The sequence below is a fragment of the Ixodes scapularis genome, unplaced genomic scaffold (assembly GCF_016920785.2).
Source record: "Ixodes scapularis isolate PalLabHiFi unplaced genomic scaffold, ASM1692078v2 PGA_scaffold4__175_contigs__length_147842914, whole genome shotgun sequence".
Taxonomy (NCBI): domain Eukaryota; kingdom Metazoa; phylum Arthropoda; class Arachnida; order Ixodida; family Ixodidae; genus Ixodes; species Ixodes scapularis.
This window is the reverse complement of record NW_024609879.1, coordinates 94,993,094-95,018,740: the sequence shown is the minus strand read 5'-3', so window position 1 is coordinate 95,018,740 and position 25,647 is coordinate 94,993,094. Positions and strand designations below refer to the sequence as shown.

Sequence of the window (25,647 nt, the reverse complement as noted above, 5' to 3'; positions counted from 1 at the left end):
GGGGGTGACCAGTCATGGGTAAGTTACTTTTAAAAAGTAATTCGTTACAGTTACAGTTACTTTCACAAAAAAGTAACGAAGTTACCGTTAAAGTTACCGCAACAAAAAAGTAACTCGTTACAGTTACAGTTACTTTCAAAAAGTAACGACGTTACTTTTCAGTTATTTTTGTATAACACAAAAATTAAGGAAAAACTGATGTTTGAAAAAAAAAATATAGACACGAATCAGTCGGGCTTTCACAATAGCGGTAAATTCAACCTTAATAATTTATCTGGAAAATTAGTCAATATTATGAAAAGAATAAAGACAAAAATTGAACTGGATGTGTTTTCTCAGATTTGAACACGAAGACTTGTTGTCGGAGTACTCCTTGTTGCAAAGTTTGCATACTGCGGTCAAGTAGTTAGCAACCAACTTCACAGAAAAATACTCTGTGCGCCGGCCATGCTTGTTCTTTGTTCTGTTCTCATCAACATCCCTATCCCTGTAGCACTAGCACATTGCTGGCTCGTTGACGGTTGCGGTGTGTTCGTGGACTCCTTTGATATATTTCGGTTCGTACCCGGCAAACCAGAAACAAGCCCTGCGCAAACAACAATACATTTTGCCTCCACCGTTGAAACCACGCCGGAGTAGTGGCGCAAATCAAAATACGAAACATGCGCAGTGCGGAGTAAGGGCGCTAATCAAAATACGAAACATACGAAGTTCCCTCCGCGTGTATTGTTGTTTCACGGTCGATTCACCCGATTAAAATGCGTGCGCAGAAAAGAAAAACCGCAACAGAGGTAGTGCTTCAATATACTAAGATGTCAGTGTTCAGTCACAAAGTACAAGCAAGTGCGTAAAGATAACTACATTCTTTTTTTTTTCTTCATCAAATCTACACGTGGCTATATTCGTATAGTGACTCACGAGAAAGAACGTATTCTCAAGTTTGTGCAAGGCCAACTGACACTCAAAATGACGGAACAGACACTTTGGAAAGTGCAAGGAATAGCCAGATTATACTCGTTTAATGATATATTATTCACAAAGAACTGAAAAGTAACGACAAAAGTAACTTCGTTACTTTCATCGTTACCTCGGAAAAAAGTAATAGAACTACAGTTACAAGTTACATTCTTAAAAAGTAACTCGTTACAGTTACAAGTTACCGAAAAAGTAACGAAGTTACAGTAACGCGTTACTAGTAACGCGTTACTACCCAAGACTGGGGGTGACGTGGGGGTTGTGTTGTCAGGGCCCCAGGAACTCAGGACTCAACCAGCGTCCGTTTAGAATCAGCCATTTAATCATCTGTCTCGAGCGCCCCTCCCTTTTCTTCATCGTCGTCTTTTCCGGCTCACGCTTCGCGATGACTATAGCTCCTAGCACGTCTCCCCCTTTTAGCTAAGGGCTAAAGCGTGCTATGGGTTTGACTACTCGGTCACTTCGGGTCACAATGTGATCGGAATGTGGGGTCCCATAGGTCGGCTCTAGTGTTCTTTCCGCAATCCTATCTTGCGGTGGAAGGTCAGGTGATTTGGGCACTGTCGGAATCGGGACGAGATGAAATCGGTTCCGACTGAGATTCCCATCCTGTGTGTTGACGGAGTAGGACCTTGGAGTGTCCATCGACGACTCCACTATCCCAGTTTCGCGTCGATCGGTTATCCACACTCTATCCCCAGGCATCAAAGGTTGAAGCCGGCGGACACCGTGTCGTCGGTCATGGTTACGCTTCTGATTCATGATCTTATGTTCTTCCCAAAGATTGAGGGCTCCTTATCTACCTGACTTGGCTGAAGAAGGGAGTCAGGCGTTGGCAGAGAAGTACGCAATCTCCGTCCGACCAACAACTCTGCTGGACTGTAGCCGTTACCCATCGGTGTCGAGCGGTAGGCTTGTAACGCGACGTAGCTGTCCCCGTTTTCTTCAAACTACGTTTGATAATGCCAACAGCAACTTCCACGAAGCCATTACTTTGGGGGTAACGTGGACTGTATGTTCTGTGTTCAAAACCCCAACTTTTGGCGAACTTCTGAAACTCCGACCCAAGTATTTTTCGGAATTGTGGTCCGTTATCACTAAAGACTACTTCAGGCGTTCCATGTCTTGCAAAGAAAGACTTCAAGTGAGTTATTATTGTAGTCGCCGTCAGACTGTTGAGAAGTGCAACCTCTGGAAACCTTGAAAAATAGTCAGTGACGAGGAGGTAGTCTTTTCCTTCCAAGTAAAACAGGTTCATTGCGACTTTTGGCCATGGTCGATCTGGAAACTTTGATGGAAGCAGTGGTTCGTGTCGGTTGTGTGTTTCTTGAATGCACTGTGTGCATGTGCGTACCACATCTTCCACTTGACGGGAAAGTCCAGGCCAACATACAGACTGTCGGGCACGCGCCCTACACTTGGTAATGCCTTGGTGTCCTTCGTGAAGTCTTTGTAGGATGTCACTTCGCATTGACTGAGGAATAATAATTCGGAATCCTCTCATGAGGAGACCGTCTTGCAAAGCTATTTCTGACCTATGAAACCAGTAATCCCTGCAGTCAGTTTGAACCCAATTCCGTGTCGGCCAGCCTTCTTCACTGTACTTGACCAGTGTCCTGCACGTGACATTTGCAACTTGCTTTTCTCGGATTTCTTTCAACCTATGGTCGATTGCCGGCAAGCATACTGTAAGTCCACTGACATACAGTGCAATTTGCTCCTGAAAGTCCCCTTGACCTGTCTCCTGTAGAGGCTTCCGAGAGAGAAGATCGGCAGTAATAAAGGCTCATGTCGTACGAGAATCGCATCATCCGAAGTTTCATCCTTTGAAGTCGTGGAGTGATGTCCGCTAAGTGTTTTGACGAGAAAATTGGCACAAGGCGCTTGTGATCTGTTTCAATCAAGACGTGAAGTCCGGTTATAAAATCTTGGAACATTTCACATGCCCACACGACCCCCAGGCCTTCTTTCTCCACTTGCGCATACCTCCTTTCGGTTTCAGTCAAAGTCCTTGAGGCATAGGCGACGGGTCGGTACGTTCCATCTTCTTGTTGTTGGCGCAGTACCGCTCCTAGCCCATACGATGAAGCATCAGTCGAAATGATTGTGTGCTTCCCTGGGTCGTAATGTGCCAACACTGCACTTCTTGTCAATGCGTTCTTCAACTGGTCGAAACTTCTTTGTTGTTCGCTTGTCCAGATCCACTCGTTTTTTGTGCTTAGTAGGCAGTTTAGCGGGTAGGCAATCTCTGGCATGCCTGGAACGAACTTCGTTAGGTAGTTTACCATTCCGAAGAAACTTCTTAGTTCAGACACATTTGACGGCACTTTCATATCGACAATTGCTCTGATCTTGTATGGGTCTGGTCGGATACCCGCCTGGTCGATGATGTTTCCAAGGAACTTAACTTGCTTAACGAAAAATTCGCATCCCTCCGCGTTTAGGGTCATTCCCCTGTCCTGGAGTCGTTGGAGAACATTACGAAGCCTCTCATGATGCTCTTCTAGAGTGCTTCCGTAGATAAGGACGTCGTCCATGTTGCACAGGACCCCTTGCAGACCTTCGAGAAACTGTGTCGTCTTTTTCTGGAAAAACTCCGGTGCTGATGTGATGCCGAAGGGCAATCTCTGGAACCTGAACCTTCCAAAAGGTGTTATGAACGTCGTCATGTGTTGAGACTCTTCGGCTAGTTCAAACTGCCAAAATCCGGAGTTGGCATCAATCTTAGAGAAATATTTCGCTCCAGCGAGTTGTCCCAGCACGTGTTCTCCAATTGGCAAAGGATGCACTTCTCTTTTCACGTACTTGTTTAGCCTGGTCAAATCTACGCAGATGCGCACGTCTCCATTGGATTTTGCGACTATAACCATCCCAGAGCACCACTCTGTTGGCTCTTCCACGGATTCTATTACTTGCATCTTGAACATTTCCTCAAGCTTCTCCTTTGTCTTGCCTAGCAAGGGAATGGCTACTCTCCGAGGCGTCATCAGTGCAAAGGGAACTGCGTCATCTCGTAGCTCAATTTTGTAAGCTTCTTTCACGTGTCCCAGCCCAGAAAAAAGTTTGGGAAACTCACTTTCCGGCTTGACGTCTCCAGTACGTAAAGTCGCAACATCGCAGACCTTTTGGACGATTCCCAGCTTCTCACTGGCATCTCTCGAAAGAAGAGCTTCATCCAAGTCGTTAACAACGTACGGGTCCGCTTTTGTCGACTTGGTTCCGTAGGTCATATACTTCGTGATCATTCCCAGCACGTCTAGTTCATGGCGACCGGGACCCTTTAGGATCTTCGTGGGCCTCTGCAGGGACGTCGCTGAAAAAGACGCTATGTACGTCTCTGTCGGAATGACTGTCACGTCGGCGCCAGTGTCGACCTTGAAGACGATTTTCACCTCGCCAACTTGCACTGTCGCCGTCCACCGTTGACTGTTTTCGCATTCGATGACTCCAAGGAATGCAGTCTCTGTACTGGAAACTTGGTTCAGCGCTGCGGAGTTTCGGCATTGGCCGGTGTAATGTCCAATTATGCGACATCTGTTGCAAATCGCCTTTCGTGCCGGACACTGTTCTTTCGAATGCTGACTCTTGCCACAGCGTGAGCAGTGTCCAGTCGGTGCTTGAAACTGAGTAGAGTGGGGTACTGTCTTCTCACCCAATCTTCCTCCGCGATTGGCTTTTTTCGAAGGGGCCTTCTTTGATACGTAAAGGCGATCCACGTTGGTTCCACTGGACGCGTGAAGTCTGGTCTGTTGGTCTTTCACAACCCCAGACTGTCGCTTCATGTTTGTTGCTTTTTCAAGCGTCAAGTCTGGATCAAGCTGCAGTCTTTCAGAAAGCTTGTGATCTTTAAGTCCCACCACTATCCTGTCTCGAATCATTTCGTCGTGGAGTGTGGCGAAGTTGCAGAACTTGGCAAGCTTGTGCAGATCTGTTATAAACTCCTCGACATACTCTCCTTCTCTTTGACATCTCCCATGGAAAGTGGCTCGCTCATAAACAACATTCCGTCTCACGACAAAGTGGTTCTCAAAGGCTTGGAGCACGGCGCTGTAGTCTGTCATTTGCTGTTCAGGTAAACTGAGAGACAGCAGGATATCATCCGCTTTATCCCCCATGAAGTAGATGAGAGCATTCACCTGTTCTGTTCCTGGCTTCGCAGCGAGACCACTGACGACTCGAAATCGTTCGAAGCGGCGTTTCCACGAGGTCCATTCTTCTGGGTTCGCAAAGGTGTACGGCTCGGGGAGTTGACACAAGAAGCTGGACGTGGCCATTGCTTGCGTAGCTCCTACTCCGGCAATATCGCCTTGGCGCACTTCTGACACCATGTGTTGTCAGGGCCTCAGGAACTTAGGACTCAACCAGCGTCCGTTTAGAATCAGCCATTTAATCATCTGTCTCGAGCGCCCCTCCCTTTTCTTCATCGTCGTCTTTTCCTGCTCACGCCTCGCGATGACTATAGCTCCTAGCACAGGGGTCACCTTGGGGGTCACGTGACCTTGAGGTGAATCTGGAAGGGGTTCCGTGAACTCGGGGGGTCACGTGACCCCAAGGTCGCGTGGGTGTCACCTTGGGGGTCACGTGACCTTGGGGTGACCTCGAAAAAGGGTCACGTGACCTCGGGGTCACGTGACCTTGGGGTGATCTTGGTTACGCCGACGGCGACACCGACGGCGACGTCGCTCAAGCCGGAAACGGGCGCCTAAGTGCTGCGCTCTAAAACAGGCTAATTGGTTAAATAAATTCGAAGGACAAGCAATACAGGTATTTTTTTATCATTACGATACTTGAACTTGAGCCCAATACCCAAATACAACACGAAAATATTATTAGAATGCAATTAAATGCAAAGGTGCGAGCGAGCTGGACAAGAATGATGAAAATAATCCCTGGAGAAGGGGAACAAGAGGGACAAAGGACAAACACCTAGCTGTGTTTGGAGATTTGTCACCTAGCTATGTTTGGAGATTTGTGTTTGTGCTTTGTCCCTCTTGTTCCCCTTCTCCGGGGATTATTTTCAACAAAAATATATCTAGCAATAAAATACACGGAATCAAAGAGTCATCTCGTCTCTGGCCTTGGGCGAAAATTCTGGCGTGGTACACTTTGCAGCGCCGTAACGTTGAAGAAAACAAAATGATGAAAACCGTTGTTTTTTTTTAATTAATAAACACAATAGTATTGTGGAGAATTTTCACTACAAATTTCAAGAAAATCCCAATTTTTTTTTTAATTGCTTCTTTAAATTTTTTAGCTATGTTCTTTAGGGCAAGTTGGAGCTCTATAAAAATTTAAACTTTTGATATAAAGCAACGGTTTACATATCATTCGAAAGAAATTTTAATATTAATTTTCTAACTTAGGACAGAAAGTTTAATGTTGTAGGTATTCGATTTCTTTAGATAACGGCTCAACAATTTAGTGGCAAAACGTCAAAGGAGCCATGTTTTCGCATTTTTTACGCGATTTACATAACCTCTACCACGCAGTAACTATTTGTGAAAATAGATTTTATAACCTTTCGTGAATAAAAATATTTGAGATTTCTGATATTTTAATTTTGCGCCGTAGGTATCACCAAACATGTCACAAACGAAAACTTCAAAAATCAAATATACCGTTCTGGCTCTCTAATTTTGTTTTCTCTCTTCAAATATTATTATATTTTACAAAATCTTTTTTGATTATGTTCCCTACATATGTTGAGGAGTAAGATATAAAAAACCAACAAAAAAAAAACCAAAAAGAAACAGTCCGGTTTTGCGTGTATGGTCTTATCTGAACAGAGCCTAAATATGAAAGAGTTGCGCAAAAGGCCAAGTTTGTCATTTTATTTAACTAATCTCAAATGAAATAAATTTTACTTATTATAATAAAAAGGTTGTCGTGCTTCATACATAAAAAACATTTACTCGTAGAAAGTTGTATTTGTTTTATTGCTGTGGCCCTCAAATTTGCGTCTACGCGCAGTCGGTAAAAGCGTTGTCCCCCCTCCTCTCACACACGATTTGTTTTTAATAAAAACAATGTAGTATTTTGCGAAATTAAGGTTCGTTCTATTCTGTGGGCATGTTTTTCAATTTGCTATAAAATTGTATTGAAAATAAAAACAATAGACATGACACCCTTAACGCCGTCCTTACCTGAACACACCTGCTACTTTTTCCGACGATAAACCGAACACGATACCTTCCCGAATGAATAGAATTCACCTTTACCTTTGCTACCATGCTTCGCTTTATTTGTACGAAGTTTTGTTAGTAAGCTGGACTGTAATGTTTAGGAACATAAAATGTGCGATCTTAGTTTATTTGTTTACGTTTGTTTATGCGAATGTTCATGGTTAATGGTTATAAAATCTCTACAACGCAAATATTCGACTTATACATTCACGAACACGAATACACTCGAAGAGATGAGATAAAAAATAATGAAGGGAACCCCCTCAAATTTTGGGTGACGCACACCGTAAAAATATGCTCGTGCGTTTACTTTACCTCAAATCACTAAAAAAGCCACTCCGCAATGCGAAAAAGAAACAATATCTTTTTATTTAAACTTGAAGTCAGGAATGCGGCGCTGGGCATGACTCTCCACATGCCCACATCGTGTTCACTATAACATCTGGAACTTGATTTTTATGTATAGATTATAAAATATTTTGCGCCCTCTTTAGGTGGATCGCAGGGATTCCGGTGCTCTGCGGTAAAGCAGACGTACGGACGTCTTTAAGAGTGACCGCTCGCTAAACCCCCATAAGCGGACGTGTCTCTACCGGTGAATGGATGGGTGGACACGGCGGGAACTCGACAAATTGGGTGGCGGTTAGTAACGCCACCATGTCAGTGTCAGGTCGATCATTTATCTAGAGACTGGCAAACCTCCTTGCCGGTACGCTCCCCAGCGTGCGTTTATAGACTGTCTAGGAAAAAACCGAGGCTGGGGTGATAGGTATCTTCGCGTGTTAGCGTGTTGCAGTTCGGAGCACGTAGAGCGAAAAAAACTAGGGTTCCAGAGCTCAATCCTTGCCCGTTTCCACCTGGATGAGCATCGCACCGGTGTGCGGTCATGCATTACCAAGACGTGGTCCCCGTTGATGACTCAAGACTATAGTAGTCCTCCGGCACTGAATGCATCCTTCATACATGGCGTGAGCCAATCCCGCCATACTCTAACAGATTCACCACACTCTGTATACACGCCCAACTTCCAAGTCATGGTTGCCCTAAATCCTCTTAGGATTACTATTTAGGGAGCAATCGTAGTCCTTCAGTAAGTGTAATGTCCACTATCAGGATGATTATGCCTGAGTGGGGCTTTTATATGATGATCAGTGTAATAGTCAGTTAAGAAAAAAAAAAGGAGAGATTATAAAAAACCACTCGAAATTCATGAGGGATGCCGCGTCACTGACGGGCGGAGGCTTGTTGCCCTGGAACGGCGTCCTTCGAAAGTGTATTTATGCTGAAAGTACGGCGCCTGCTCCAATTACAATCCGTATTGTGTAGAAAGGACACAAGAAGCCTGGAATTAAAATATATATATATACATGACAGCGTGTTGATGAATAGATAGGTGTAAACAACCTGTGTCGCTTTTCTAAGTGCTATACCCCGGTGCGCTTTTCCATAACTCGCTTGACTGGTTCGACATTTAATGTTAGGTCCGCCTTGAGTATATGGTGAATTTAGCATCCAGCAACCTATTTTCATTTGTAGTCACTTAGCAAAGAAAAAAAATGGAAAGTTACAAGTGTTTAGTGATACCTTTCGACCAGACAGGTGTCTGACGTAGGCGGGGAAAAAACCCTAGTACCTCGAGACCCTTCACGTCTTCTTGGACACCTGACTTCACTAAAACTTAAAATGCGTCCGAGAAAAAAAATCCAACCCAACTGAGCCAAAAATACTTTGAGAATGCATCACGCCACTTCGATGCACGACGTTCAGTCGACAGAAGCCAAACGAGCATTTTAAAGATGGCGCCGAGGCGAGCCTTTTGCAGCTGTGCCAAACAGTATTTTGTTGATAGCAATTGAAGAGCCAAAGCCAAATCACGTATGCAAATGGGCATTTCGAAAGTGTTTCGCCAGACTAGAGAATGAAAGAAAACAAGACGCACGGATGGACAAGGCGAGCTCTGTTTCTGAACTATCTTTCTGTTACCTTGAGGTGTGGCGGCTCGTTCGAAATGACTCAGTTGATTAGTTATTCTGACTAGTGACATCGCAGTAATGAAGCACATTCTAGAAACGGGATCGGACCGGCTGGCTCGTAGCCCGGGCCGCAGTAAGATGACAGAAGACAAAGTAATGTTGGGAACCGGCGTCTCAACTTGGGACGGCGACAGCAAGCAGCAGGGCACTTGGCTCGTGCATGAACCTGATATCACGTCGTAAAGCGGGTAATGCGCGACAGGAAACGTGAGGAAAACAACAAGTCTCGTGACTCGACTCCAAGGACAGGCGTAAACCGTCTGGAGGTCACCTTCCTCGAGGCGCACACGGACTCGACAAGAACGACTTGGAACCGGCTTGGGGCTGTTACGGCGTTCGGGACACCAAACTGGGCTGCTATTCGTTTTGTATTTGCCGTGTGCCGGAATAGGGAACCGGGTTCTTCCGATGTAGGGCTAGCCAGGCGTCCGCTATGACTGGTTTGTCTCAATGACGCAAGTTACAAATATCGAAACACAGCGCGAAGAACGCAGGGGGGGGGGGGGGGGGGGATAGTAGAAGGAGGTCACAGATAGGGTTCGTACGGTAGTAGAGTTGCCCATTCATCGTCAGTGGGTGGCCGTAGCGCCGGCTTTCCTGCACGGCCCTGGATGCTTTGCTCCTCACGTGATCGATCTCGGCAAAAAGCGCCGTGGTCTATAGCTGGAAGAAACAAATGCGCAACTCTGGTCCCCCTTCAGGGGAGCATTTCGAGAAACTCTAGCCACAGACACTGCGCTGCCCTATCCTACTAGCCCTTGTAATCTTCATTTTCTTTTTGTTTTCTTTTTTTTTTTTTTACTGTAATGTGTAACGGTTCGCCAAAGTACAAATTATCATGCACGTCTTCACCATGCTGTGGCGAATAACGCCGAGCGTCAGCAAATGCTGTCACGAAACGGCAGCGATTAACACAACTTATCCTTGATGATGCTTAGCAGTTACATGCCTCATACAACCACGGTTATCAAACCACGAGGACATCATCTTGTATGATTTACCGAGCTTTAAAGCTCATTAAGTTGCTTTCCTTCTGTTTCCGAACTCGTTTATTATGTGTATCTTATTTATATTTGCGCCTTCACGCAGCGCCGAGTGCACCGATCTCAAGAGAACATATTCTTATCTGCTACCTTCTCTCGTGTTTTATTGTTAGAATGCGACAAGGAAATATACAGCTATGCGAGAACAAATACAGAGCGAGCCACACCATATGCTTGTCGAGTTGTCGATGACAGCCTTCTTGTTTAGCACGGTCACGTTTTTTCTCAACATTCTGAACGAACTTAAAACAAAACTGATTTGCTCGCTTCCGCCCCTCCGCGCATAAATGACAGCTTCGTTCGGAAGACGATGGTACTGATGGCTAAATTCTGTAAGATGCCCGATTATTGTAGCCTCGCGAAAGGCCTGGCAGGAATTTTATATCTGCTGGGGTGCAGAAGGGCATTGGTTTCCAGCCGCGTATATTTGGTTGTTGTTTATAAACAACAACAATAATAAAATATAATTTTTTAATTAGAAATAAAATATGTTTGCACGGAAAGGTTTACAATCAAGACTTATGCACATTTTTGAAGCCGATGGAGAGTGATTGATGTTATTTACTGGCGAACCAACAAGTAGCCGATTTTCGTGCATTTATAAGTCCGATATAATAGCCTTCGCTTTAACAGATACAGTTTTCTAACTACTACTTGATATTTATTATGGTTTGCGAATAGCAAATTGAAGGCTACATCGATATAAGTGGATATTCCGAAATGTACCCAAGTCGGTGTCCATGACACCGCATGCATAATGCGTTGAAGTTTCAGTTTTGTTCTAAGTGTAGAAAATACAAGGAGCGATCGCAAACATTTGTGATTGAGTAAGCGTACACTGCATTCTTTAAAACATAATGCTTTATCACCACTGTATAGTTATTTCTAGGTTTCGACCTAAATTCTTACGAGACAATAAAATCTGTGGTGGCCCAGAAATAGAACTGGCAGCAGCGATCGAAAAAACGAAACCTGGAAAAGGGTGCGTTTTGACGAGCGTATTGGATTAATACTCAATACGAAGAAAGCAAAACACTGTCTCTGTCCCCTCTCCGTGTTCTGCTTTCTTCGTATTGAGACTGGAAAAGAGCTGGTATTGAATGAAGTTACAAACACCTCTAGTAAGCAGAAAACGCAACATCTATGCTAATCACATTGATTAGGGTGACCAGACGTCCCGTTTTTGAGGTTCACTTCTGCCTTCGTCTTTTTGTCCCAATAAAAAATCATGACCCGTTTTTGGGACATGATCTTTATTTTTGTTTTCTCTATATAAGTGCGCAGACCTGTACAACAGAGTCTTTCAGGATAAAGTCCTGCTTAGGAAACTTCAGTCGTCGGCAAAATACGCTCACACCAAAGAAGGACGCGAAATAGTGTGACGGTTCCCTAGACCATAGAGGGTTAGTGCAATATGGTAACGTTTTGAAATGAGAGCAGTCATTTCATTAAATTTTTCTCCCGATCTCAATCTTACAACCCCCCCCCACCCCCACCGGCCCGCTGGGATGTCCCGTTTTCTACCTTGAGGAACATGTTCATCCTAACATTGATGCAATAATTACGAGTCTGTTTTGTCCTTGTTGTCAGTTTCAAATAGACGGTCAGAACCGTTCCGCGCAGCGATAAATCTGGCCAAACGTATATGAGGTGGCTGACACGTTTCGAGCTAAATATACTACAAGCAAAGCTGATTTACTGCGGACTTGAAGACGTCCAATGAGGCTTTATTGTAGTCTAATTGCGAATGGGAGATTTTAATTTTGTATCATAGTGTCGATTAACCACAGTGAATTATGTTGACGTCACTATTTGTGCGCTTGCTTGTATGCCGGCTGCTGAGCTGCATTTTCAGGCCATCTTGATTGAATCTTACGTAAAGAAATGTGCCGACACACGAGCGGACTGTGCCCCGTATGTGCAGTTTTTGCGCCCCTGTATTTAGGACCCTCAAGATTTTTAGTTCGTTTAGTGTGAGCAAGTCGGCCCTCAGAACCTTGCAGGGAGGATACACCGAAGGCGTTAGCATAAAATATTGTGTAGTTTAGCCAATACAAATTCCGAGCATTTTATAATTCTACGAAAAACAGATTTCATGTTGGTGGTTTGCGCGAATAATTCCAGAAATATGTTTAAAAAAAGTTTATAAAAATTAGAAATTCCACTTATACTAGTCTGGAATCCCTCTGAAATGCTTAACGAACTCCGGGAGGTCATAGGAGGTCTAAAGGCACGGTCACACTAGTGGCAAAACGCAGCGAAAGGCGGCGGAACGCGGCAGAATGCCGCGCGCCGCGTGCCGCTTTGACGCAGAACCTGCTCTGCGGACAGATTTTTTCCCGCGACACGAATGAGCTGCGATGCTATTTTTTGCCGCGTGCCGCGCGCCGCAAACAAGAGGAGGCCAATCAGAGGCACCGCATTCAGTGACGTGCGATGCCGTGGCAACGCTTTTCTCGCCGACCAAGCGTTGTTTTTGAGCATCCTGCCGCCATGAGCCTCGCTCAGGAAAGCCGCGTGATGGAGAGGTTTCTTGAAACTGTGCGTCTTTTTCTTTTCCTTTACGACAGGACTCATTTTAGGTACGCCATGCCGGGAGTACCCAAAAGGTAGTGACTCTTCCGACGTTCACTTTCACAATAATTTTCAATATTATTTTGACATCCGTGACGCCACTTCCTGAAAATGGGGAAATATTTTCAAATACGTTTTGACGTCCTCCGTAAAAATATTATGGTCGTTATATTGACGCCTCAAACTTAGAACTTCAGAGCGAGCTTCGGAGCACATAGTGGAAAACAATCAACTATAGTCTAAGGAAAAAAAAATTATATATATATATATATATATATATATATATATATATATATTCTTTTTTTTACCGCGAGTCGCAGGTGGCCTAGTCGACACGCATTTTTCGAAACGAAATGTCATGCAGTCAGCTGATGTTCTCAAAGACCCTTTAAATAATGTAAAAAGCAAGAGAGAAACTTTTTCGAAGTAAATACATTAGCTATTTCAGGCCGTACGTAACGTTTGCTTGGTTGTGCTCAACATTACAGAATGCATTACCACTGCTTTCTATGATTCATTTCACGTGTTTTATATAAACAAAGGAGCTAAATGGCCAAGTTATAACATTTGTAGTTGATCGGAAAATGCGTGTATTTCGTACAACCGCGCCCGAAACCTTTCTTCGTTCGCACCGGTCAAGAAACATCAAGGAAGCAATGTTTGCATTCACAACCTTTAATTTAACATCCCGGTCGTTTCGTGGTTAACCCGCTCGTTATACCCGAACCAAACGGCAAATCTAAACTAAACAACGAACTCACGAAACCCGGTTAAAAACGGCGGGAGGTAGATGCAAAGCGAGACTGCAACCATACGACAATACGACGAAGACGTGCTTGCACGATTTGGAGACAAAAATCGTGCCAAATTTCCCAGTGTTACGTAGTGTACGCACCTACATTTGTTACGTGCAGGCAAGGCAGAAGAATATCCAGCTCGCTTTTGTTGTAGATTACAAAGTTCTAAGTGAGACCCGTGCCGACATGACATGCGAGCTCAGAACGCACAGAAAATCGTCGCCGGGCGTGTTACGTCCGAAAGAATGAACTGCCCAGCCAGTACCACACGCACGCTGAATCAGACATTTGCACTGCCTACTATGGACCGAAACCTCTTAGGTAAGCAACGCATGAATCTGTCAAAACATCAACGCAACACCGACAGCACCATCAGAAACTAAACAAAACGAAACCACGAAACGGCTACCACCACTACCACCGCGGCGGCTGCATTGAAGTGTGACGTCGAAATAATAAAGCCACTATTTCGACGTTTTACGGAAGCGACGTCACAAACGTCGAAATAATATATATATATATCCCACGCATATTAACAACACCGTAGACTCGTAAACATCAGCTCGATGTGCCCGAGGTCATGCAACATTCTTCACAAAGTCGTTCAGTTCAGTGCATGCACAATGCGGCGCCAACTAGAACGTCAGCGTGCCCGCGGGCCAGTCACGACGTACGTCTTAATACGACCCTGGCTAGAGATCGGCAATTTCGATGATAATATTCAAGCTTTTTTTGTTTCTTAAAAAAAATCTCTAAGAAAGACATTCAGTATCCTCTCTTCCCACAGAGCCATAGGCTAGACACGTTTTCCTCTCTCTCTCTCTTTTCAGTGCTCACGTCAGAGTTGGCCAAGATCAGATACGAGGCCTGGCATGGACGCGGAGCCGAGAGTACTTTGAGCTCGGTCTGGCGTGCCACGTGCAGAACCGGTACCGAACCGGCGCCCGCTCCCTGTTAGGAACAACAAGAAAAAAAAGGAAAGCTGGCTGACGCTAAATTCTGCTTTCTATCGTCGCCTTGATATCTGCAGCGATCAATACGCGCCATGACGATTGACTGCCTCATATATATAAAAAACAGCCCGTCCTCCGTTAGCCTTCCCAGAAATAACGGAGATAACCCCGCGGGCTTCCGCTCTTTTGACCTCGCATTTTGTGGCCGCTTTGGTCGTGTTTCGCTGGAACGCGTCTGACGTCGTTCGGTTACGAAACGGAGCCGCTGTTTGCGAGCAGCCTTCGTGGCTTTTTGTACGGGAAGAGATTCATGACGCTTCGAATGTCTACTAAAAACTGCGTTTCCATGATCACCTGTTTTTGTCCGTCAACAAAAACAAACCAGATATTCGGGCAACCCGAGAAAACTCTACCGCAATGTGTTATGTGGCAACCTGATGATGACACTCGAAAAAAAAAAAAAAGAAAGAAGAATGTTGTTAACAGTGTGCATTCCGGATGACTATAAGCGGTGTTTGCCGCTTGTTGCTTTGGTTGAACGTGACGCTACACTCTAAAAAAAAAGCCCGTGGGTCTGCTTTCCCGCACAACACTCGGAGAGCCAATCACCGCAACTTACGGAGGCAGATCAGCGAACGAAAATGACGAAACGTATGTTTAGACCAAAAAACGCAGGCTGAGTTGTGACATTAATCAATGCAAGCGTAACGTTTTGCATTGCTTAATCTCACAACTCAGACTGCGTTTTTCGGTCTAAACATATGTTTCGGCATTGTCATTCGCTGAGCAGACTCCGTAAGTTACGATGATTGGCTCTCCAAGTGTTGTGTGGGGGAGTAGACACACAGACTTTTTTTAGAGTGTACACTCTAAAAAAAGTCTGTGTGTCTACTCCCCCGCACAACACTTGGAGAGCCAATCACCGCAACTTACAGAGGCAGCTCAGCGAATGACGATGCCGACACATATTCTTACACCCAAAAACAGAGTCTGAGCTGTGACATTAAGCAATGCAATCGAGACTGAGTTTTTGGGTCTCAACATATGTTTCGGCATCGTCATTCGCTGAGCTGCCTCCGTAAGTTGCGGTGATTGGCTCTCCCAATGTTGTGCGGGGAAGTAGACGTACGGGCTTTTTTTAGAGTGTATATTCGTAATCTTTGGAATCATTCGTGGGCGCATGGTCGCTCAGTATGCTATCTTATTTTTATTAATTCTATGTTCGAACAATCTTTCGAACACTGTACTTTGAATGCGCAGGTGAGCTGGTGTTGATTATAATGTATAAAACACGAGGCTAAAAGGACCAGAAAAATGTCTCTTCCACCCCCAAGTTTTTTCCACTCTCTGTCACAAGGGTGACGCAATATTTTCTGATTCGTATTAAATATGTTAAACTTCCGCTGATACCGCCTGCATCTGAGGTGCTATCCGGGAACCCTTCTGGAAATATTTTAACGTGCAGATACTCGGTTGTATAAGTATACTGCATTCTTGTTCGCTGACCAGATCCGAAAATATATCTAGAAATGAACGGGGGATGCCCGGTATTGCGACCGCTTTTTCTAACCAACCGTCAAAACGTTGCTGTTGTTGTTGTTGTTTTGGTTACGGTATATGGTTTGGGATCCGCTCGTTTAGCTTAACATGAAATTACTTATTCCCTCTAAAATCCTTAAACTTTTACTCATAAAAAATAAAAAGATGACCAAAGAAACACAAGACATTACGGGGTCATACCGTATTAACCTTGCGAACGAATTCTAATTATATTAGAAGCAACCTAACTTCCAACTCCCAACCTTCGTTATACCCGATTATCGCATCGCCGAACGGCAAAAAGAGTGGCCCTTCTTAGATGCAGCACGGAGAGACACTGCGAGACATAAGTCATGACCGATCCTTTACGGTTTTACGGAACATTTTTCATTCCTAAGTGATCCTGAAAACCAAAGAGATGCGCATCCACAAATTTTAATCTCGAGAAGAGCGTTCTGAGCTTTTTAATAAATACCGACCTGTCCCGCCGATAACGACCTTCTATTGCCAAAAGGCCACGAGCGCCTCCTCTTTTATGAAAAGTACAATCCGCTTATCGCTCGTTATTGTCCACCGTGCGCGCTCGCTATACGGTCCTTAAAGATGGTCGTTTTCCGAGACTGAATAAACTACGGCGTAACAAAGGTCGGATTCCTTCGTAAGATCAGATGGAAGTTGCGCCATCGAGTGTAACGCGGCGCACATCCCAGTCTGCACTGCTTATAAAACGTACACGAAGGACAGCTAGCTGTGTATTTCCGCTCTTTGCATATTCAGGTCTACGTCATTTTCGTTTTGGTTTGTTTTTAGAAATGAGTGTGGTACAGTCGCCCACGAACCGATAACGCCGAAGACTTTTATGACTGCAGTGCGTGTGTTGCGTTTGTGTTGAGCTTCGCAGGTTTACAGTCCACCTGGAGGACACTGATTTTATGACGCCACACGTACAACAGCGTAACGCGAGAAATAAAAAAAAAATACGAACAAAAATAAGGAAACTAAGGTGTACTTTGGCAACCTTTTTCTTGTGCCAAGGGTAGAGTAATACAGTCGCTTTGATCGGCTGTCTTAGCGTTGCGAGGTTGCCAAAGAATTCCTCGTTCTAACTTGGTGACTTCACGTTCAGTGAAGACCCTTGCGAAAGTTAGAGCTAGGATTGAATCATTGACTATGCACCGGCACTCGCGATTCCTTTTCGAGAAGATTGCGAGTCGATATCACGATGTATAGGTCGATCACACGATCCGAATGCCATGGGGCTGGCTTGCTATTATCAGCGTCATAGATGAGACCAAAGTTCTTAGATCCATCAGTTGGCAACTGATTGAGGCGAGCGTGTTGAAATGTAGATACTTAAAATTAAAAGAATAAAAAATACGAAGGACGAGTTCGAGCCAATAACTTTCATTTAGCAACGACGTCTGATTATGGAAACGAAATTCTCGCTGTGCCCAAGATCACCCCGATAAGGGGTTCTGCAAGAGATGGCGAAAAGGGGGAGGAAAACAGAGAAATGAAGAGGGGATGAACGAAATTAATCCACGAACTTTAGACGGTCCTGGCCTTTGCCCTCTCGTTCACCCGGCTTCATTTCCCGGTTTGGCTTCCCCTTTTCGCCATCTGTTTAACGCTCCCTTATCAGGGTGATCTCGGGCACAGCGAGAATTTTGGTTTCCATAATGAAGTCTGCGCTGTGGCATTACGCAATGCAAAGCGTTATGCTTGCATTGCGTAATTCCACAGCGCAGACTTCATTTTGACGTCTAAACAGATGTTACGCCTCATCATTCGCTGAGCTGATTTCGTAGATCGCAGAGATTGGCTCTTACAGTGTTTTGCGGGTAAGTAGACGCGCAGGCATTTCTTAGAGTGTACGAGTTATTCGTGATATTTGCTCTTATAATCAATCGCAGGGAGAAAATGCACTCGTTTTTTTTCCATAAAAATGCTTTATCAGAAGTCAACTTTCCGATTAGATGTTATCTGCTTCATTTTGCCGCAGCACACTAGCGCTAGTTGAACTTCTAGCGTACATTAGAATAACTCTATGATTTCGCGAGCCACTCCGCCCGTGCGCTAGCTTCAGCAGTGCTTTCTTTGACGCAATCTCAGCTATGGCGCTGATTCTAGCCATGTTCTAGCAAGCCGGCCAAGAAGCTGGATTCAGAAAGGCATTGGCTTTTGGCTCGCGTACAATAGACGAGCAATATAGGTTTGGTGGTCAAATGGAGAACTGTGAAGCATCTGACCGACTGAGAACTGCGCCTCTACGTGACCCATGTTTGAGGGACCCCCCCCCCCCCCCCCCCCCTTCTCTATACTTCTCATTCTAGATACATAATTTATATTCTTATATTCTTTAGTAATTTAGATTTATTTAAACTTTTTAGAGTTAATTTAGGATGTAGTGCTCATTTAGGATGACTATTTTCACCTATTTTGTCACCCTTTTAAAGCCCTTTAGAAGTATTGGGTGATCATTATATTCGTAACGAGCGTGTTGGTATAAGTGTACACTTATAAGAGGACGAAACAGAAATACCTCTTCCTGCTTTATTCTTTCTTCTAGAAATAATTATAGAAACAACAAACGGCACTTTTAGCTATTAATTTTTTTTTTATAGCCGGTTTCGAGACGTTCCGCGAATTTCAACGAGGTCTTTTTGCTTTTATGCAAAATAGGCCTCAGCATTGTCAACGCTTTTAGTCGAATGAATGGTAGCGGCTATACGCCTTCTACTGACCAGTCTTGAACTTGAAAAAAAAATTATTGATTACAATTACAATTACTCTCGAGTAAAAAGCATTCAATTCGGTTACTTGATTACTTGAGGATAAAAGAAATTGCCCTTTAGTTGAAAAGTTACCGTTACGTTTTCAATTACTTCAAATTTTTAATATAACAAAATTTTCTGTCGGTTTGTACGCAGGTATTTAGTGCCGTCCATTATTGAATTAGAATCACCGAAACTACTGATATTCTTAATCCTCCAACATTTGTAAACACTTCCCTGTCGGAGACTGGTTCGAGGACTCCTTGGCAGAAACTTGTTCAAAGTGCGCCATTAGGAATTGGAAAAAATAGTAACGAGAATTTTTAGAACTTTCAAAAGTAGTAAGGTTACTCTCGTGATTATTCTCTAATAAACGTATTCGAATGATTACGAAATTAATCCCCGGGGTAATATATTGTAAGTGATTTGATTACTTGTGATAACTACCGTACAAGTCTGCTTCTCGGCGCCGAGCACACTTTGCTCAAAATTGCACCGTGTGAGGTCTTCACCTTTGAGATGAGTACTATATTTATATTAGAAAAAATCTGTGGTCATTCTTCAACTGGGAATATCCGTGATACTTAATTAATAGAGTACACTTTAAAGCCTGGCTCACATAGTACGATTTTGCTCGCGATTTTGGCAGTTCAAACGTCAAGTACCGCAGCTTCCACTGTGCTGTTTCCTTTCGTTTTCTTTGCCACCCAAGCGACAACGCACTGCTAAATCGCAAAAAGAAAAAAAAAAATTCCACATTGTAAATTGGGGAAAAAATATATTATATATATGGTTTACGTACGTGAGTTATACGGTCAGAGGGACATACTATAAGAGACTAGTCTTAACGATGAGTCGTCTAATTAAGCATAATTTGTTAATTAACTTTTCAATTTGTGAAAATGGACGTATGGTTCCAATTAGAAACTTGCTAAGCGTCATCAACAACCACTAAATCAACTTTTTTTTAGAAATATGTAAGGCAGGGGCAGCATTTTATGGCGTTCTGAAGAAATCGCTCAGCTTGGACGCGTTTCTAGGTTTCGGTTTCTTATCGGAACGCATCTTTGCGCCCCCGATCCTGCTCTCCGGTTGTCGGGGAGCGAAGCCATCACCTCGCCTTCGTAGGATGAAGGGAAGTGTGGCGCACGTCACGTGTGTTGCGCGTTTCGGCCACTGGGTAGCAGGACCACGGGTGCAGAGATGCGCTCCCATAATACACCGAAACCTAGAACTGCGTATAAATTGATAGTTTTACGGAACGCCGTAAAGTTGTGTTAGTTTCAATAAAAACAGTCGTAAGCCTCCTTTAGAACCCACGTTTGCCTGCCTGACTTTGCATGGAGCATGGAAATAGGCGAAATAATGCCGGACATCAAAAGCGATAAGGAGACAGAAGAAAAAAATAACCAACTGGATTTACACTTTGTGAACGCATATCATAAATGGCTAAAGAAGCTAAACACTTAATATTCCGCCCGTATATAGACACCTAGGTACATTATCATCTGCGGCTCTCCGAGATACAGCTCTTGGAAATCTTATATATATATATATATTACGACAGGTAGTTACGAAGCGTCTTCATAGATGGCGTTAGTCGTCAGGGGCTGAAACTTGAAACCCTCAGCTTCTATTGATACTTCTGGGTCTATGCCAAATTTGCATGAGATCCGTACACGATTATAAAGCTCCGTATTGCATTACTAGGAATATCCAGAGGATTTCGGCTGATAGATCTATTGCCACGAAATTTCGTTTCATAATTTCTCCAATATTCACCGGTTATTATATATTTATTCGCTTTACGAGTCTTTAATTTTTCGATAAAATGCAAAGATGAGTCATCTAAGTATTATCAAACAAATTCTTTTTGTCACTTCTAGCGAAAGTTGGGTTCAGTATCGTCAAAAATTTTAAATTACCTCGTTTAACGCTATCGGTCCCAATCGGAGTATAAACATCATCATCATCATCAAGCCTTTATTTGTGCCAATAAGCAACCAATCGTGGTCTGCAATGTGGCACAATGAGAGAGTTGTACAATTGTAGAACGTGCTCAGCAATAATTATTTTCAAAATGCAAATAACAATAAAACTAGCAAGCAACATAAATCAATCAAAAATGTAGTGCAGCCACACTCTTGCAGATTAACAAAATGCAGGTAAAAAGATTAACTTACCGGTGTTTTATCCAGCTCCACAGGAAATCGGTAACCTTCCAAAAAACGTTGTCTGAAAAAAAAAAAGAACAAAAAAAAACTTATTATGGTGCACGGAGATATAAATTGATAAAGATGAAACGGTATTGCAATATAGCGTTCTCTAAAGTACAAGGAACATTATTTTTGTGCCACTCGCGAAGACTCGAACAATTAATCTGTTATCAACAATCCAACTAGATGGGCATCAAGGTGCACTGTCGGGAAACTACACAACGTCTGGCCCTAAAGGGGTGTCCAAACAGGACAGTACAAAACGCACGACTCCGACAAATCGTGAAAATTGAAGCGGACGCGCCCGCTTCGCGCCCGCTTCAATTTTCACGATTTGTCGGAGTCGTGCGTTTTGTAGTGTCCTGTTTGGACACCCCTTAAGACGGAGCACAGTCGCAGCTACCAATCTCAGGTCTAATCACGAGTCAGTGTAAATCCGTGTGCTATATTACTCCTTCGTCCTCACAGAAGCGGCAGGCTGATCCCTACGTGTGGGCAGCACATGAGGTGGTTTCTAACTAGCTCGTGATTGGACGCTGAGGCCCGCAGCTTTGGCTGTAGTTCACTGTAGGGCGAAACGAAGTATAGGATACGCTTACTATACAGAATGAATCAGTTTTCCGAAATGCGTTGTGCGTATGCGCGCAATGCATGACGCTGTAGGTTCGGGATTGCTTTCTACCAAAACAGATCCGCCGTCTAGTGTGTTGTGCACAAGTCTTGTTTACCTAATCCTTTTTGTAAGGAAAAGCTTTTTCTTTTTTTCGTTTGCATCGACCAATTTGTTTTAAACCAAGCCATGATCAACCTCCTTAAAGGTAGGTGACAAACGCAAGTATATTGACGAAAAGAAGGAGCGAAAGACACTTTTGATAGCATGGAAAGAACGAACTTCAGGACCCTTCCAACAATGGTCCTGAACAAGAACCATGGTAGGATAAATAAATAAAAAAAAATAATAAACTTCGAAGCAACAAGAACTATCGCGACGACGCTTCCTTAGCTTCTGGCCGAGTGGGTTAACGCAAACCAGTAGAGGACGTGGAGCGAAAGCTCGCGATGGAGAACCCATGGATCCTGGGTTCAATCCCCATCCCTGCTCGTTACGACGTGGATGAGAATCGTACCTTGCGTGGTGCATGTTAAATACCCCAGGCTAGCGGTGTACCGCACGGGCCAAATCGCTCATCTTCTGCTGAGAGACGAGTCGCCCGTTGAGGCAGACTAACTTCAGGCTGTATAAACATACACACACCAGCCTGTTCTGTCTCTGTCTTTGTCACATATTCTATGACAATGAATAGTTTTCGTCTGTACGGTGTCGGCTATCACCTTCTATCGTAACACTGTTTTTATTTTTATTTTTATTTTTTATTTTTTGTGAGGTGATTGGCATGGACTCGTGCTGTAGCAACGAGTTTGTTTGAAAGTATACCGTGGTCCTGGGACGGGTTCGCAAGGTTTGGAGTATATGACGACCCAGTGGTCCTCCTTAAAGGCGAACCAGACTTGCTCATTTCGATTATATGTGATTAGAAACACTGGAAATGCTACGAGGGTACCCAAATACCGCGCTCAAATCACTACAACAAGCCTTGCCAACGCGTTGTGTTCGCAAGGCTTGTAAACAACGGGAGGGTGTATCTGTTTTGGTGCAACTTATTCTCGAGCCCAGACGTCCTCAACTCAAAGAGAAATGAGAAATCACGTGGTCGCGACGTAGTATTTTACCAAATGCGATGACTCTAAGCTTCCACTGCGTTTTTTAAGCACACAATGAGATTTGTCAATCGCAAGTACTAATCAGTGGCATCACGGCACTCATTGGCTACGAACGCGAATCCAAATATTCGTCGACGGATTGATTGTTGACGAGCGCATACGTCCGAGTGGCGCAGTGCTCGTGTCCAATCAGGATACGAGCACTGCGTCACTCGTGGGTACGGCGAATGCAACACAGTGGAAAGGGATCGGTGGCGAAGCGTACAAACGCAGCGCATGCTCGGAGCACGTGGAGCGAAATCTCGCGCTGCAGAATCAATTGATCCTAGGCTCGATCCCCACCCCTGCCCGATGAGCATCCCAACTGCGCAGTGCACGTTAAAGACCCCAGGCTAGCGGTTGTACTGCACTGACTAAATTGCTTGTCTACACCTGAGAGACCATTGACGCAAACTAACATCCGGTTGTCTGAACATAATAATAATAATGACTTTATTTACCATACAAGTATGGTGGGAGCTGAGGGAAAATGACTGGTCCTCAGCCCCGCCCCCCCCCCCCCCCCCTTACAGGTACACAGCACTGGGGAAGTCGTACACAAGAATTTATATAATACAAAATACTTAAAAACAACAAACAATTAACAAAGCAAAAACGAAAGCAATAATCTGCTAGCTAATCAACAGCAGTAAGGATTGTTTAATTTGAAAGAAAATAATCCTTAAGCGCACACATATTGGAAGATTCGACATCAAAATTAGAGCCCATAAGAGTGTTCAGTAATGTTGGCAAGGTTACTTTAATCATTTGGAGGCCATAATCTGTTCGTGATGTTTGTACTGCCCAAACATCCAAGTGACGGGTGGAATATGTTGCAGCTTTTTTTCGAAGTGATGATAATGACAATAAAAAACTGTTTAACTCGCGACATTCCTGTTTATACTTTATGCTAAGTCTGAAAGGATAGTGATAAAATATCTTCACTACACGCAGCTCTTTAAAAAGTTGGTCAGTGTGAGAATTATAAGGCACGTTACACACAATTCGTAACACTCTTTTCTGTAATAGAAATAGTTTCTGCAGATTGCTTTTTGTCGTCGTCCCCCAAACTAAATGGCAGTAATTCAGATGAGATAAAAGCAATGAGTTATACAAAAGCAACTTAACTCCTTTTGGAAGATCATGACGATATCTATGCAGCTTACCAGTGATACGAGAGAGCTTAGAAATAATATAGTCAGCGTGTTGAATCCAAGACATGTGCCTAGAGAAAAACACCCCAAAGTCTTAAACGTGCTTACCACTTCGATAGGCGAAAAGTACATACAGCACAAGTGCTTACATCACACCTTTGGAAGGAAAGGAGTTAAGAAATAAACCGCTATATCTTCAAGTTTGCGTACCGAAAAACAGGCTTTTGGCTTTCTATCTTCGTGCGTTAGGTTTTTTTTCCCACACTAAACAGTGTGCGATTAGTACATCGAAATCAATTTATCCCAGCCAAAATGAATTTCACGCTCCCTTTAATTGTGATGGAGTAGTCGGTACTCCATAGTCATGTACCACGAAAGATATTCATACATTCATTTAAAAAGAAATATTCGCGGTTATTCTTCCTCACGCTGGAAACTCACCAACCGGAGACAGAGAACATCTTGGCGGTCAAGCAGACGAATTGCTAAAAAAAACCTGTCGTCAATATCAACGCGGTTGAGAGTTCAAAAAGTGTAGAAAAGCGCCATATGCATATTTAATACGAAACAGAAACAAGTGCTCATCAAATTATGCACACAAGTACGCATAATATTGTATATACGCAATAAAAAAATGACTAAATTCTAGGAAAGGCCCATAATAAGTATTCATGCGCCGCAACGAATGTCGGACAATAAGTAAAACTCATACCGGCTAAAAAGTAGGGATGTCGCGAACCACCCTAGGTTCGATTTCGAAAGGTTTCGATGTTTGCGAAGCGAACTGAGGTTCGATTTCGAAAAATTTCGATATTTTCGTACCGACCGAGGTTCGATTTCGAAAAATTCGCAACTTTTGTCCACAGCGGAGTTTCGAATTCGAAAATTTCGAAGCTTTCACGGTTTCTAAAATTTCGAATTCGAATATTTCGAATATTTTTTTACTTCAGGTTCGATAAATTCGAAGATTTCGAAATTCTTTGTAAAAAAAAATCGAAAACTTCGAACGCTTCGAATTTTTATAGACATAAAGTTCGAACAATTCGAAGATTTCGAATTTCTTTTGGCATAAAGTTCGAAAAGTTCGAAAGTTTCGATTCTCTTTTAACGCTAAATTAAAAAAAAAAAAAACCTTTGAAGATTTTGAATTTTTTTCTAATCCAAGTTTTCAAAGTTTGAAGTCCGATTTTCAAGTTTTTCTACAGTTTCAGTTTCAAATAACGTTTTCACGACTCTCTGGTTTTCACAAAATCAAGTTTAGAAAAGTTAGGGTGTGATATCTAGATTCTGCGAAGTTGGTCAGGCAATTAAATGAGACACGAGTGTCCCGGACGTGCTAGAATATTTGCCAGTGCAGAATTGTGACCGCCAGCCCCGGGGGGGGGGGTCTTTAACCTGCATCACGCAGTAGTGATTGCACGAACACACTGTTTTACGAGACTCATCCAGTTCGAAACGGCCAGGGGCGAGCAGGAGGTTGAGGCTCAGAAAAACCTGGAAGCGACCTGGCAAACTACCTCGCCACCCCTTGCACGCTGGTAGTAATCCGATCCGGTGAAGTTTATAATTGTCCTGGAGGTTTATTATCTGGGACGGAGGAATCGCCTCGCAAAAAGCACAAAAGCCGACACAACTCGAGGTCGAGG

The 25,647-nt window shown here is 43.7% G+C and overlaps 1 protein-coding gene across 1 annotated transcript in view; it reads right to left on the bottom strand.

The window, feature by feature from the left end:
- The window catches only part of LOC8043435 (solute carrier family 26 member 6), a 100,839-nt gene extending 79,733 nt beyond the window's left edge, over window positions 1-21,106 (bottom strand). The window contains exon 1 of the mRNA XM_040222974.3: window positions 21,054-21,106. The gene's annotated coding sequence lies outside the window, so the exon portion shown is untranslated. The remainder of the gene's footprint in view (window positions 1-21,053) is intronic.
- Between the last annotated feature and the right edge of the window lie 4,541 nt (window positions 21,107-25,647).